Here is a 17260-nt window from a genome sequence, read left to right as displayed (position 1 = left end):
TCCAGGTTGAATTCCGGCTCGAAGTGTCCTTGAGCAAGACACTTAACCCCTAACTGCTCCCGATGAGCAGGTTGGCACCTTGCATGGTTGCCTCTGCCGTCTGTGTCTGAATGAATGGGGGAATGTGTATGGGGGTAGATTTCTATCAAAAATAAACAGACGCAAAAGTAGAATCCACAATCGTAAAAACGATCCACACACACACACACCTCTCAATTTGTGTTTCATAAATCATAAAAACACGCTTGATTTGCTTAGATTTACGTACGGAATTCTAAAAACAGCTTGATCTGGTTAGATTTACATACGGAATTCTAAGGACACGCTTGATCAACTTGGAGTTACGTACGGAATTTTGAGACAAATATTTCATTGTTTTCCCCGTGGGGATTCGTGTGTGACGCTTCTTCTTCTTAGAGGTCTATCAAAAATAAACAAACGCAGAAGTAGAATCCACAATCGTAAAAACGATCCACACACACACACCTCTCAATCTGTGTTTCATAAAACGTTTGATCTGCTTAGATTTACGTACGGAATTCTAAGGACACGCTTGATCTACTTGGAGTTACGGATAAGGTCCAAAAAATTTAAGATAAATGCAAATAAATGAAAGAATGCAAGCACTCCCAGACATACCCCACGCGAAGGTAAGGAAAAACTCACTAAAACCTAACAATAGGGAAAAATGCTCCACAGGCAGTGTGGAGGACAGAAACCTTAGAAGGGCCATTCAAGGGGGCGGTTAGGTGGCGTAGCGGAGATTGCGTTCGTCACCAACCCCGGAGCTGTGAGCTGGATTCGCCTGTTCGAATCCAGCTCACAGCTCCGGGGTTGTCACCAGCTTGGCTGGCCGTTCACACTAATACAATTGGCTGTATTAGAGGGTGGGAGAAGCTGGCGGGGTGGGTCCGGGTCATTGTAAACAGCGACTCCTACAGTTCGGTCGGGGCGCCTGCTAAGCGCGGATAGGACCTGAGTGGGATAGTGTGATCCTTCCACACGCTACGCCCTCTCAGGGAGGATCCGCGCTGCCAGGTGAAAAGAAGCGGTTGATTGGCTGGACGTGTGTCAAGTCAAGTCAAGTCAAGAGTTTTATTTGTCACGGCATACGGATATACAATGAAATGCGGGTGGTCTTGCCCGCAACGATGTGCAATTGGTACAACATATAATAGAATCCAATACAAAAATGTGTGCAATAAAATTGTGCAATAACAGGTAGCACATAACAATACATTTGTGCAATAACGGGTAACAGTTAACAGTTAACAGTAGTAGTAATAGTAGTGCAATACACTGTTACTGTTGCTAATACTAATTTAAAGTGGCCTTTCCTTTTGGCAATAAGTGGGGTGCGTGCGGCCTGAGTGTGTGCCCGCTCATGCTAAAGTGTTACAGTGGTACTCAGTGTTCATTGTTCAGGACTCTGATGGCCTGGGGGAAGAAGCTGAGCCTAAGCCTCTCTGTCCTAGTAGCTGGGGTTCGCAGGCATCTGCCTGACCTCAGCAGCTGGAACAGGCTGTTATTGGGGTGGTGAGGGTCTTTCATTATCCTGCAGGCTCTGGATTTGCACCTCTTGTTGTATAGAACCTGCAGGGGAGGTAGTGCAATACCCGTGGTACGCTCGGCTGAGCGCACCACTCTCTGTAGGGCCTTCTTGTCTTGTGTCGTGCTGTTTCCATACCAGGCAGTGATGTTTCCAGTCAAGATGCTCTCTACAGCTCCTGAGTAGAAGGACTGGAGTATCTTCCCCGATACTCTGAACTTCCTTAACTAATATGTCGGAGGAAGCACGTGATAGCCTCCACTCTCCCAGATGATCTGACTGTGGGGGGTAAGTGCGCAGCGACCAGGAAGGGGATTGGGAATTGGCATACGACTAACATTGGGATGGGAGAAAAATCTGAGGAAAATGGAGGAAAAAAAAAAAAAAAAAAAAAAGGGGCATTCAAGGGGGGATCTCCCTTCTTAGATGTCGGTGATAGTAGTGTTGCAGACTAACAGTTGGTAAGCATGCATTCAAGTGTGTAGTGAAACACAGATGAGTGCATGCAATAGCAACTGAACATTTTGAAAGATTAAAGATAGAGCTAATAGCGATAGCAACTGAACATTTTGAAAGATTGAAGATAGAGCTGATAGCCGATCTATTTGAGGCACAGGGGCGGCGCAAAGAGGGTCACGTCCTCCCCGTCTTAGTCACGGGACATTCAACACTCCGGTCATTGCTCAGGGACAGCCGGAGACAGGGAGATAGCCCTATCAACATTCCATTATGAAAATGAATGCTCAAAATAAATATATATAGTACCATTTTGAAGATAACAACTAGGGCTTTCAAATGATATAAAATATCTGTATGATTATCATGATTATTATTATTAATATCTTTAATATTTGATACAGAAATTATTACAAAAATCTTGTCCGGCCACCACATTTCAACAAACAACTGCATTTTCAACCACTTTACTGACAAGCTAGCATGCAGGAAACTTAGAGGGTATGGGATATAGACAATTATATGGGCAATATAGAACAGCTGACAGATTAGAAATATAATTTATTGTTCAAAAGTTATTATAATTATAGTGATAGTAATAAAACAATTCCGTCTGAAAATGTACTTGAATGGGTTTATGATGAATATCTGTTTGTGGGTATGCTCAAAGTAATATATTATTAATATCTTTCATATTTGATACAGAAATGATTACAAAAATCTTGTCCGGCCACCACATTTCAACAAACAACTGCATTCTGAATACATTTATTGATTAAACATAAGTCAGTTACTGTACATGACACTGTACATGTCAAATATGCTAAGGTAATTAGCTTTAACTTATTGCTTATGGAGCAGTGTCCCCATTTATCCCAGAGGAGTTGATGAACACTGCAGCTGTATTATGTAAGAAATACATACAGTATATAATAATTGTATATAATAATTGTAAATTGTTTTGATGTTTTTTGTTTTTGTTTTGGTGTAAATCTAATATACTGTAATATATAATTTATAACTGCTAAATGCTATATGATCTGATAAAGTATACAGTATTCACATAAGGTGCTATAGGTTCCTAGTTGGAGGTCTGGCAGCAGTCCCTGCCCACTGTTGTGGAGTCTGATGGCCGCTTGTATGAAGGACTGGCCTTGGCGGTTAGTTGAGTGTGGGGGGGCTTCTCATCTTGACTAGCTCGTCATAGAGGGGGTGGGAGGGATTATCCAGGATAGCAGCCAGCTTCCTTCTCATCCTCCTCTCTGCCTTTAGATTGGCAAGAGTATAGGGTTTTAGGATGAGGTGGAGTCATATAAGTTCCTTGGGGTACACCTGAACAATAAACTGGACTGGTCGGACAACACAGAGGCCCTCTACAGGAAGGGACAGAGCAGGCTGTTCTTCCTGAGGAGACTCGAGGTCCTTTAATGGTGCTGAGCAGTGGCGTTGCGCAATATGTCGGGGCTCCCCCGCAGGTCAGACCATGGGGCCCCGCCCACTCCCCTAAATCAATAATAAAGTGAGAAAATGTTGCGCGCTCCGCGTGGGGTCCATCCTACCCTAATGTCCAGCTCACCCTCCGCCTATGGATAGACATCGCGGCCACTTAAACCATGTACTAAAAAATTTACGGATTAGATTCCAGTTCCAATGTAACCTGTAGGCTACTCGTACTGGTTATGGCGAATAAAACATTATATTCTGTTCCTGTGCGTTACGAAATCTAAGAGGATAGTCTACAGTGGGGGCGGGGCCCCCTAAGCTCCGGGGCCCAGACCAGGCTGCAGAAACAAATTAGTGGGGGGGCATAAAATGTTCTCGGGGGGGCACAATGGTTTTTCAACACAGGTTCCCTTTTATACGTTTCAGCTGGGACAACGGCGCTGTGGCTTGCTTGGCGCTGCCCACGGTGCTGAACTAAACAGCAGCGAGGCAATTGAAAAATCTAATTTCTCTCTATCTTAAGAACATTCACTTATACAAAAACAGACTGAACGGATATATATAACAGACCTGCTGGGGCAGTGGACTGAGAGCAGGGGACACAGACAGGCTGGATACGATGGTCAGGAAGGCCAGTAGCGTGGTTTGGGTGGAGCTGGACGCCCTAGCGAGGGTGGCGGAGAGGAGGAGCGTTGCTAAGCTCCAGGCCATCAGGGAAAACCCCTCCCACCCACTATACACAGACTTGGCTGACAGGAGGAGCATGTATTGTTATAGGCTCACACTACCTAAATGCAGCACTGAACGGCACAGGAAGTCCTTCATTCCGACAGCCATCAGACTATACAATGCATCACTGTGCCTCACTGCATCACTGAGCACAGAGTGACAGTTACCATCTTCCTGGACTCTTACTTTTTAAACAGCACTGTGCAATATTACACCTACTGTAGACTTCAGTATATTTTTACTGTATTTATTTACTGTATATTTTATTCTATTTTTAATCTATTTCATTTTATTCTATTCTTAGGCCATTTGTTTTGTTATTCTTATTTGTGACTTGTTCTGTCTAAATGTTTAATGTTGAGTGATTTGGAGTGTCAAATTTCCCTCAGGATAATACATTTCTATTCTATTCTATTCTATTCTATATCTTTGAAAAGACTTCATTTATTCAACACTTCTGAATTCACTGATGAACTGAACTGAACTGACAAAAATAAGGTGCATAAAAAAGCCTCCACAGGCTACTCACCATCATTAGTAGAGCGGCAAGCAGCGTTTGGGGACAGAGTGAAATCTTCTTAAAACACGGCCCCTCCACTCATTCCTGAACTTTTTTGTTAAGTCCTTCTCAAATGCCAACTGAATTAAATTGGCCTTGCGTCGATGAAGCATACTAAGGCGATGTTCTGTAAAGATGTTCTTGAGGGTAGAAAACGAATTCTCACAGAGTGCCGTGCTAGCTTCAGTAGTGTTGTTGTCAGTGTTGGGAAAGTTCACTTTCTACATGAACTAGTTCAGTTCACAGTTCACAATTTTTTAAATGAACTAGTTCAGTTCATAGTTCATAATTCAAAATTTTGAACTAAAGTTCATGGTTTCAAAAATGAACTAATTTAGTTATTTTTAGTTCTGTTTAGATTTGTTTTTTATATAGATTTTTCACGTACAGTTACTTACATTACAAAAACACACATTGGGACAAGGGGGGGTGGGGTCCTCCAGTTCATCTCTATGCCATCATCCACACCATAAGCAAGCAAAAACAAAACAAAAAGAAAAACAAGCAAAAAGGAAAGCAAACCAAGACAGACACTGTACAGTATTGCACTTGCCTCAAGCCCATTCACATGTAGACATACATATATTTATTTTTTCCTATCCTAGGTATGTCCATACAATGGGGCACTGGGCCTTTAGAAGGATCCGAGAAATTTCAGCAGGAAAATAGTCTAATAGTGGGGCCCACCAGGGACGTGCACAGGACTTTAGAGGGGCAGGTGCTCAAAGGCTGAAAAGGGCACTACACTTGTGTGTATATATTAACAGAGCGCGCGAGCGCGGTTTTTAAGGGCCCTTTTCGGGCGGGGGGGCCCCCTTTTTATGCTTTTTGGGGGGTTTTGGTGATCAAATATTGAATATTTAACTATAATAATCAGTGCAGGAGCTCACTTATCCGTGAAAGACACTTTTATCACTGACTTAAAAGGCCCATACATCTCCATAAATGTTCAGGGGGGAGGGAATAAGTGCTTACCCTACAGACCCCAAGAAGTGCTGTATATTCTGTATTGTTTAATATAAATGCATTTTTTATTTCAATCCCGATTTGTATTTGAGATTCCCAAATCCCATCGGACTTGACTTCTTCGTGTCCCTCAATGAGTGTAATACCAGCATTCAACTGTATGCGCCACAGCGGTTTCTATCATCATCATCATCATCATCATCATCATGGGGCGGCGTGGCTCAGGGGTAGAGCGGGTCGTCCAATGATCGAAGGGTTGGTGGTTCGAATCCCGCTCAAGCCCATGTCCATCCCACTGCCGTTGTGTCCTTGGGCAAGACACTTAACCTACTTGCCTCGTATGAATGTGTATGCATGTGAATGAATGTTGGTGGTGGTAGGAGGGGCCGTAGGCGTTGATTATTCGCCACGCTTCCGTGAGTCTGCCTCAGGGCAGCTCTGGCTGCAATTGTAGCTTACCACCACCGGTATGACTGTGTATGAACGAATAATGGACTCTGTAAGCGCTCTGGGGTCTCTGGGGTGTCACGAAGAGCGCTATATAAATCCAATCCATTATTATTATTATTCATCATCATCATCATCATCATCATCATCATCATCATCATCATCATCATCATCATCATCATCATCATCATCACCACCCACGCTATGCATAAAATATATAGGTCCGCGGAGAGGCACGCTGAGGAGGCCGTGCAAACTGCAATGGAATATGGGGCATCTCTCTCTCTTTACCTAATATTTTGATTCTATCCTGACATTTTTCAGTTGAAAGGGCAGTATATATGCGTAACGGTAAAAAAAATTAAATAAAAATCTTTTATATATTTTTTTCAAAAAGGGCACTTTTTTGATTAGGCTCAAAAAGGCAGGTGCTCAAGCACCCCTTGGCCTCTATGTGTGCACGTGCCTGGGGCCCACACCTCCTGAAAGGAAGCGTCGTTGCCTCTATGCATTGCACAGTGTCTTTCATGGGGTAGCACACCGAAGATCTCTCTATACCACATTTGTAAAAAGGGAGGCCTATCCTTAATCCAGTTTATCAGAATGCATTTCCGGGCTGAAAGTAGAAGTTTATCAAATAGTTTGAATTGTAAAGGGTTAACGTTAAACTCTTTTAAATGCTCATATGCCGACGTCTAGAGGTAGAGTCTGACTCTGAGCGAGTGCTGCTGCAGCTCTGGCTTCTGCGCGCAGATTCCACTGGTCCACTGTTGTTGTGAGGAGGAGTCTGATGACGTAGCAGGGGGTGACAGGCGCGTTGCCAGATCGGGTGGTTTTCCACATAATTTTGAAGCCTGTTTACAGTGTGTTTTAACTGGGTTTTTGGCTGAAATGCATATGAAATCTGGCACATCTTTGAACGCCGTTATAATAGAGTGCTGAGAATGAACGCACTTTTGAACTCCGTTACACAGCGCTGAGAATGAACGCATTCTCAATTACGTTCATTTAGCGGATATACAGTACGTTCAGTTCACGTTCGCCCAAAATACGAACGCGTTCATGAACGATCGTTCATTGAACGCGTTCAGGTACATCACTGGTTGTTGTTGACATCAGTGCCCACTAGGGCTGTCCCCGACTAAGGATTTGGATAGTCGACTTTGATTGACCAAAAAAATAAATTAAAAAAAAATTTTTTACCAGGGTGGGCACAGCTGACTCAGTGGGCGGGCCCGGTCCCCCAATGCCCGCCCATGGCGCCGGGTCTGCGGGGGCCTCCGCTACGCCACTGGTGCTGAGTACCAAGTATCTCATGATGCAGCAGTTAAAGGGGACATGCATTGCTATTCCTTGTACTATTTGGGCAACTTTACACAATTCCTGTGAGTCTATGGAAGACATCTGTAAGGTTTATTTTAAAAAAAAATCATTGTTTTATAGGCCAAGTCATATTCTTATTTTAACCTCCACTGTATTTTTTTTTAATAGCGTTAGTGTTTTAACCCTTTCAGGTCGCGGGGCTTGTTTGGACCCGTGGGCGGAGAACAAAGGGATTTAGAATGACTCATAAATGCTCTGGAAGTCGCGCTTTTCAGAAATCTGTAAAAATAGAAAAATGACAATTTCGAGTGCTTTGAGATTTACTATATATGTCTCCTTACTTGCTAAACATAATACGACTTGTAAATACGTTTAATTCTTGCTAGATGGTATGCTTGTAATTATCTGCGTTTGCCAGAGAACTACAGCGTGTCACGAAACGCACGTCACGCACGTGCGCACACACACAAGAGAAGCGTGTGCGCTGTGAATAGGTGTTAGACCCCCGCGCAGAGGTGAGAGGTATCAGAGACTCGCTACCCCCCATCCAAATTCTAAACAACAGATCGGCATCGGCTTTTCATAATATGTATGAATTATCTCTTGCAATAATATCCACGGGACACTGAGCTGCTTCGCAGAATAATGTGGTGTGTGTGTATGTGTGTGTGTGCGCTGAGACGCAGCGTCAAGACGAAACTTGTGTCGAGTCTGCTTCTATGTGCAACAGAAACTCTGCAGCATCCTCGACAGTCCTGTATACCCACGTCGCGCTAAAACATTAACTAAGTATGGCAGAGTGCGTGTGTGTATATGAGTTATGAATTATCTCTCGCAGTTCATTCAAGCGGACAGTGGAGTGGACTACGTGAACTACAGTATCAGCCACTGGCTACTGTGTGACGAGTTTGGTGTTTTGGTCACCCGCGCTGTAGTAAACACGGTGCTTTAGTTGACAGCGCATCGATGCGCTTTGTGAAGGAAAGATGACGTCGCCTCTCTCTCTCTCTCTCTCTCTCTCTCTCTCTCTCTCTCTCTCTCTGTCTGTCTGTCTGTCTGTCTGTCTGTCTGTCTGTCTGTCTGTCTGTCTGTCTGTCTGTCTGTCTGTCTGTCTGTCTGTCTGTCTGTCTGTCTGTCTGTCTGTCTGTCTGTCTGTCTGTCTGTCTGTCTGTCTGTCTGTCTGTCTGTCTGTCTGTCTGTCTGTCTGTCTGAGAACCCAGGTTGCTTTCTAACCTATATATATCTCTCTCCCTCTATCTCTCCCTCTCTCTCTCCCTCTCTCTATCTATATCTCCCTATCTCCCTCTCTCTCCCTCCATATCTCCTCTGTATCTCCCTCTCTGAGACTACTCCCGGTCTGAGACTACTTCTGTGTGTGTGTGTAACCAAATGCATACCTACATGTATGACCTATATCTATCTAATACTTTTGGATATGAGCATTCTTTTCAATAAGTATGGAAGCCTGAACACAGAATGACACCAGTATCACTGACTACCACGGCAAGCCTATAGAAAATTATTCTATTTAATAATAATAATAATAATAATAATAATAATAATAATAATAATAATAATAATAATAATAATAATAATAATAATAATAATAATAATAATAATAATAATAATAGTAATAATAATAATAATAATAATAATAATAATAATAATAATAATAATAATTATTATTATTATTATAAATGTCTCTCTCTCTGTTTCTTTCTTTCTTTCTTTCTTTCTTTCTTTCTTTCTTTCTTTCTTTCTTTCTTTCTTTCTTTCTTTCTTTCTTTCTTTCTTTCTTTCTTTCTTTCTTTCTTTCTTTCTTTCTTTCTTTCTTTCTTTCTTTCTTTCTTTCTTTCTATCTCTCTCTCTCTCTTTCTATTATATTACTATTATATATCTATCTAAATATCTAAACCTCTGTCTATCTAGTGTGTGTATATGCATGGCATCAAATCAAAGTGTGTGTTGCCTGTATTGATCAGTCACACTATACCCCCATTCAGCTGTAATTGTTCCCTGCTGGGCCTTTGTTTCATGGTGTGAATTAGTCATTGAAATGAACATTGACATCACATTGAATTCTGGGAAGGAGTGTAGTTCCCTTATCATTAGCTGAATTCACTGAATTCCCTTCAGAGGCTCCTGCTGCAAATTGGTAATGACTGTACCAGAATGTTTGATAGGACATTGATTGAAAACTATCGTCTCAAATTTGACAATTGATGGCTTATTTTGAAGGTATGAATCTGTAATTTTATATTATGTAACAAAAAAAAAGGGGGACATTCTCAGGAGGAGGAGCTATTTAGGTTAGACTTCTAAGGGTTGTTAAGGGAGCCTACTTGTAGAGCCTACTGTCCTGACTTTTTCTTTTTAAAGTTTTAAAGTTAAATGCATCAATCTGGTGCACTTTGAGAGCAAAATTCAAAGGCTATATCTATGATCTACAAAACACAAAATCGACTAGACACTAGAGCATACATTTGAGCCATCAAAGAAATTAAGCAAAAGTGGTTACCTGTGTTGAACTAGTTTATTTTTTAGAACATTTAAAGAATAGACTGGATTACTATTACGACTACTACCACTGCCAATACTACTGATACATCCCTATTGGGAAACTTTATATAACATTTTTTATTTTTTATATAAATACAAATATTATATAAATATATATATAAAATTGACAGAAATCCGTCTCAAGACGGAACGCTTTAATGCCTGTATATATAATATACGAAAAGAAAACGTTAAACTCTGGTTACCTGATCAGCTTGTGATTTGTGTCTATGTGCACAAGGTACTTTGGACAGGGCACAGAGTATGTACGCCTGATGACGCATCCCAACTGAATCATTCTGGACAAAACCCCAAGACTGTCCACACGGTGCGTGGATGCTCTGACTCTGTCCCATTGCAGACGGTGTCCCTGTGCCTGCAGACTCCCTTTCACAAGTCGATAGCCGACATGGGGCATCCTCATCTTAATTTCTGTGACCATTGCATCCAGCTCTTCATCGGTACAGGTGGTGTACAATGCCCTGACTGATATGTTGTTGTCTTGCATCCTTCTGTAGAGGGTGGCATATGACATCCCCAACAAATTGGCGATGCAAGCCACAGGCAGCCCTATCTCAAGGAGATTAACCAAGCGTTCCATGTCGACTACTACCCTTGGGCGTCCAGGTCCAGGTCCTCTTTCCAGGTGTATCTCTGGAGGTGGCAGTTGGTTTTGTCTGTGTCTCTGAATCATGTTGTGCAGCTCTGTCAAACATTCCATAAACCCCTCAGACATTTGAATGTGCTGTGATATGGCATCAATAAAAACCATTTCCTGTCTGCACACAAACTCAAGATAGTCGATATCCAGTGGTGGGTGCTGGAGCACGTGTGAAAGGTGGTCTTGCAACCTCGCCATGATGTGCTGTTTTAACAATTCCTACGGAGAAAGGAAAAACCTGTGAGGGGACAATTCAACTTTGCTATATGTTACACTATATGTAAAGAAAATCTCCTTTTGTATTTACCTATACCTATATATAATCCCTTCTTCTTGAATGAGGGTAAGCTAATATTAATATGGCTCTCCAACAATAATTTACAATCTGATTAAGATAAGATAATCCTTTATTGAGGGTGGGGGATCCGGGGATGCATAGCTTCACAATACAAATACAATATAGTAATATAAAAAGTACAAACACAAGATAGTCCAGTGGTGAGAGTCCAGTGATATGAGTCTCTAGTGCAAAGAAACAAGATAGTCGGTACGGTGATGTGCGTCTCTAGTTCTCATATAAATAAAGTCATCCACCCCAAATATTTCCCTAAACGTGTATAAATTATTAATCTGAATCCATTTAGCCTTGTCGTTTTCTAATCCCATAGTTTATTTGTTCTATTTGTGTTGATTAAACATAAGGCAGTTATGACACTGTACAGTAGCCTACATGTCAAATATGCTAAGGTAATTAGCTTTAACGTATTGCATACAGTTCTGTTCCGTTAGGGGCTCTGCTTGGCATCACACTGCACTGCACTCCCTCGCGTACGTGCACGCGTACTGAATAAAATTCCACAAAATATACCTTTAATACCAGTATTAGTCTGACCACACCCCTCATCAGCTTACCTTCATAAGCAGGTGTGTGGTCACCTGCTCTCCTCCTTCTCGCTTTCACCACAAGGAAGTGCCTCGGTAGTACCCCACTTGACGTGTTGTTAGTTGAAAAGAGTTGTGACTAGTTTACATTGTGCTTAATCTTTTCTTCTCTCACATCTGTTGTACAAGAAAAGGTTGGGTCATAATGTATTCCGCGGAGAGTAGACCCGCTAGACCTACTCTTCACCACCGGTTCTCCATTCCCGCCTCCGTCGTGCGCCTCGGTGCTGGGCTGTTGCCACTCTCGTGGTTGCCGACCCAGCCCGGGAGACTGCCGGTGGATAGTTTTCCTCACCGAAGAGCCGAGGGTTCGGTGCCGTCGCTCCGGCGATGGCCTGATCTCGACTCTGGTTCCTCTGGTTCTGGGGAATCGCCCGTTGGTGAACGGGGGGTTGTTTTGGAGCCAGAGGATTTGCGACGCAAACTTTTCGCGTCTGCTCGCTCGCGTCGCAAGATGGTGGCGTGCAGACGCGAACGGCCTGGGTTTGGGGAGCTGCTGGAGACCAGCGAAGATGCGTCCGGCTCGGGATTTCCAATGGAGACTGAGGACTTCATGGACGAGGCGGACGGATTTTTGTATGAGGGCCCCGTGGAGGAGAGTATCCCTCCTCAGGAGACCCCGGAGGGGGGGGAAATGGCTCCATGGGGCGCCCTGTTCGAGGATGTCGAGGAACCACCTTGGCCTCATCGGCAGGATGCCCTACTGTCGGCCACATCGGATTGTGGCTCCTTGACCAGTCGCAACCTGCTGTATGTGAGGGATGCGGGGTCGGTGGAGGAAGGTTCGCAGGTCGGAACTGCGGGCCTTGTTTCCCGAGCTCATGGCGGTAGCCGCCACCGCAAACGGTGTGCCGCTGCCGCTGCCATTGCCTGCACCTGTCCCTGATGACCTCATAGGCCATCCCTGGCAGCGTCCCCCAGTGAGAGGGGTGGACGTTGTCTACCCATTTTTCCCATCGATGGGGGCCTATGTTCGTCGGGGTCAGGCGGTGACCAACATCATGGGACTAACTCCTACCTACGTACCAGTTACGCGGGTAGCGGGGTTGGTCAAAGGTATGGGGGAGGGCGTGCCTCGGCTTGACAGTCCGATGGCCGCGCTCCTCTGTCCGGATATGGTGTGGGAACCACTATGCAAGCCGGTCCTCCAGGGGAAATCGGCTAGGCGATTGGCTTATTGGGGTGACCAGTCATTTATCGCTGGTACACAATCGCTGGCTGCGGCGTCTAACATCGCCCACCTGGCTAGATTTGTATCGGGGATAATGACGGGCGGCACGGATCTGACCGAGGTGAAATGCGATCAGATCACCCAGGCTGCGGGAGCTGTCCTGCACCTTTCCCAGGTGCTGGCCATAGCCATCGGGAAAGTGCGCGCCCTGGCCACCCTGGGCCAGCGTCACCTTTGGCTGGAGCAGGCCCGTGTGCCAGAGAAGAAGAGAGCTCCTCTTCTGACGGCCGCCCTCTCCGACGCTGGCCTGTTCCGGAACGCCCTGCGGTTGATGACCTCAACATGCAGAGAGATGGCAGAGGAGAGGTCCATTCTCCAACCCCATTTTCCGCCTCCCGTCCTTGCCGGTGGAGGCAGAAGGCTTCCGCGACGTCAACGTCGAGACCGGAGGAGACGGTAGGGAACGTCGTGTCCAGCAGACTGTAACCTACCGTCCCTCCGGGGCTCCCCGGGGTGGCAAGACTCGAGCGGCGTGAGGTGGCAGACGCCGTTAAGAGTGACTTTTTCCCCTCTGTGTCCCCTCTCCTACACCCTCCCCGGCCCCTCTATGGTTTTGTGCCTTGACACTATTCAGTTATTAAATAAAAAAGTTCCCCGATGGAGGGGGACTGTGTTTTGGCCGAACAAACTGTGTGTTTCTTCAAACAAATCATATGGTGGGGTTGTGTATATATGAATCTGCCCTTTTTTACGTTGTGGGGTGAGTTGTGTTGTGTTACGAGGTTAAGCATGGTCTGCAACGTACACTCGGTAAAAGGTTCTATTTAGCTTGATGCTCCACATGCAGTTAGAACTGGTGTTATTCCATTGCTTTAACTAAGTATATGTGTTTTCACAATGCTGTGTTGTTTAGTTGCAGTAATACTCGTACGCACACATTTCACGGCCTAGCCGTTTACTCTCGATCAGCGTTTTTTCCTATGTATGACATAGGCAACGGGTATAGGATTCACGCACAGGCGACTTGTGTTTTGTTGTAAAACCTTTTACACATTTTGTGGGTAGCGGGCATTGTATTAGCTTCGCTATGCTTTGCTTTCTACCGGAGGTTTTTCAAGATGGCTACGGTTGTTTTTCTGTGTGTAGGGATAAAGGGTGTGTTTTCGGGAGGGGGTGTTGAATAAACCCCTCCTTTCCCACTTGATTGGTTTAGGGGATTTTTGATCTCTTCTGCTGAACCAGTCAGGGCCAAGCCAGTGCTTGGCAGGGGGGGGGGGGGGGGGGGAAGGGGTATTCTACCGACTCCTGTTACATGACAGGATTCGGTAGGTTTTCCCCGCCCGTTGTAGCGTTGTTGCTATGGCGACGCCTTCCATGAGCTGGTGTCTTAAAGATGTCGAGGTTGGGCGCAGGGCTCACAGTCCTGCTGCAACCGGTTTATGTGTCAAACTTGAGTCAATTGGTCACGTGTCTCACAGTTTACATATCTTTTTCTTGACCATAGTCTCATGTGGGAAGGTGTTTCTGGGAGGGTCTGGTCTTACACTCTGATTAAAAAGAGTGACTGGATTGAAATCATGTGAAAAACAGGGTTTTTACTCCCAGCTGTGCAGTTGGGTCATACGGGTGATGCCTTTTCTTTATTTTTATAAAGAGTTGAATGTGTCTTTGATGGATTGGAAATGAGGGTCCCTGATGGAAACAAGACTAACGTCTTTCTCAGGTCTGCCTCCCCTTAACCTATTGTGTGTATTGCCGTACTGGGTTGTACCCTTTCTGCAGTCTGTTGGGTAAATTTTTTCATTCATTCATTCATGGAGTTGATTGCATCTCGCCCCTCTTGTCGTTTCCCTGGGCGTCTTGGGGATTCAATATGGTGGTCTAAACGGCCTATTGTTGATGTGGGTATGTCCAAACGCACACATAGTGCTAGCTCAGGATGTGCTTTTTGGGCCATTGGCTGACTGGCGCGCCATGATTGCTTGGGTGAAACAGCGTTTTTATGGAGCAATTGGGATGGGGGTTTTTCCTCTTCCGACACCCTGTGTGGTTGTCGATGGGTTCCCGTTCATGTCAGGGGATGATGACGGAATGGGTCTGGACATATGGGGAAGGGTCTCACGCCCTAGGGGTGGGCCACCGGGCGCGGTTCATACCGACACGTCTGGGTGGCGCCTTCTTTTTATGTTGGGATCAACACGCATATCTGCCCCTTCTCCTGGGGTTGGCAGGTCGGCGTGATTAGGGCACGGGACTGGTTCTGGTCGCGCTGGTCCAGATCAGTTGCACCCGTTGTCCGCTGGGGATGCAGATCTGCTGTTCTGGTACCCTGAGGGACTTGGGGTTTTTTCAGGGGGAAAAATGCTAGGTCGGTCCGGGTGTCACAGGGTTGAGCGTTATGGGACCCTTGTTAGGTGCGTTGTATTCTGCACTGTCGTAATGGCTTACGGCCGTGCCGACCTGTACGCACCCGATCTCGTCGGATCTCGGCCGCTGTGCGGGTTGGTCTTGGTTGTTACTTGGTTGGGTGACCTCCTGGGAATACCGAGTGCGGGGTGCTGGGGCTGGTCTTCCATTTTTACGCTCTTCTCTTGCGCTTGGCGCTGAGGGGCCTGTTGGGGTGGTTTTAACCTCCTCGGGGGACCCTGTGCCCCCCGTATCACCGGGCCCGGTCCGGGGTAATGCTCGTTGACCCGTAGGCCCGGGATAGCCCTGTTGGAAACCGGAACGCGGGCTGCGGCGGTGCCGCAGGTGTGTTTTGGGGTTTCTTTCCTGAGGGGTTATGGGACCAACCATTGCATGGGGTAATGCCTGGGTGGTTGGTTCTCTGGTGTGTTGCTGCGGTGTCAACTCCCGGTTCTCCGGTTGAGGGTGCCCCTGCATGTTCATGACGTCTGCCGATCGTATGGGCCTTTTCTGTGGGCAGCTGTCAGGGGCCGAGTGGTCTAAGGATCCCACTTCTGACATGCTGTTTAAAGGCTTGGTTATGCGACAACGCCAGCATACGCCCCTTCCGCCGGGGCGGCTGTTTTCAGCTGTCCTTTCTGGCACCTGCCTCGTCCGCAGTTTCCAGGCTTGGGTTGACAGCCTGTTGCCTGGTCTTTTTTCCCGGTGCACTGCCTGCTTCCGTTGGTTAACTCTTGTGTGTTATGACCATGCTGTCTGCCTGTTGCAGGGCCTGTGTTCCAGGCGGTGTACTGTTGGGGAGGACAGGGCCCGCTCGGCTGAGGGGCCTTTGTCCGAATACGCTGGCGATGTGGGGGGCGGGGTCACTAGGTGCCCACCTGGTGGGGTCTTGATGCTGGCATCATGGACTTCTCCGGGCCCCCATTCCAGGGAGTCCAGTCCTTTTGGTGGGTCTGGGTCTTCCTTCGCGCTCCGCTGCTACGGCCTTGCCACGGGGTTGGGTTTGCCCTTGATCCCGTGATTCTGGGGGCAGTAACGAGGTTGTTTCCTACGTTCGTTCCCGGGTGGCATGCGGGTTGTGCGTGGGTGTAGTCGTGGGGTCAAGCCACGGTCTGCTCACCCTGTGCGTTGAGTTGCTTGAGTGCCTCTTCGCACGGTCGGGTCCGTCGCCCTCCCGTGAAGCCCCTAATAGGGGGGATGCCCTCCATTAGGGGGGGTCGGGGGGGCTCGGCCCTTCCTGTTCTGATGGTTGTGGGGGGCTGTCAGCGGGGTGTATTTGTCAGCCAGCGGCTCCGCTTGGCCTCCCTTTGTGCAGTGTGATGCCAAGCAGAGCCCCTAACGGAACAGAACGTTAGGTTATGGCTATAACCAAGTTCTGTTAGTTAGGGGTGACGCTTGGCATCAGACGGCCGCTGCAGCCCTTGACCTCACCTTGTGGTGAAAGCTTGGGTAGAAGGAGAGCAGGTGACCACACACCTGCTTATGAAGGTAAGCTGATGAGGGGTGTGGTCAGACTAATACTGGTATTAAAGGTATATTTTGTGGAATTTTATTCAGTACGCGTGCACGTACGCGCGGGAGTGCAGTGCAGTGTGATGCCAAGCGTCACCCCTAACTAACAGAACTTGGTTATAGCCATAACCTAACGTTATCGTGGGCTACACCTGCATGCTATTGATTGATTGATTGATTGATTGAAAACTTTATTAACAGATTGCAGAATGGGTACAGTACAGTTCAATACATACAATTGTTCAGGGGATGCAGACCAGAGAAAGACTTTCGTCTTGTTTACATCAGGGTCCCCCATTTTCAATTCATCATAACATGTGACCAGCTAGCTACACAATTAGCTAGCTGAAGCTACCAATGTAGGTATTCATATACCCTGTTAAATACTTAGAAATAATTTCAGTTACTTTGCCCATCATATATTTACTGTACTTACCCATCCAGCTTGCTGGTTCCTGGCACCGTGCTCCATTACAGCATGGATTATCCATTCAGATCCATTACAGATAATGTGCGATTTTGGCCACTGGTAGTGCT

General features: G+C 46.1%; 1 protein-coding gene across 1 annotated transcript in view; it reads left to right on the top strand.

Moving 5' to 3' along the window:
* sorcs3a (sortilin related VPS10 domain containing receptor 3a) overlaps positions 1-17260 on the top strand; it is a gene marked incomplete at both ends in the record, with an annotated part of 398627 nt that overhangs the window by 231839 nt on the left and 149528 nt on the right. The gene's annotated exons all lie outside the window — the stretch shown is intronic.

The sequence above is a fragment of the Notolepis coatsorum genome (genome assembly GCF_963971535.1).
Source record: "Notolepis coatsorum genome assembly, chromosome: 7".
NCBI lineage: Eukaryota > Metazoa > Chordata > Actinopteri > Aulopiformes > Paralepididae > Notolepis > Notolepis coatsorum.
This window is presented reverse-complemented; position numbering and strand designations above follow the sequence as displayed.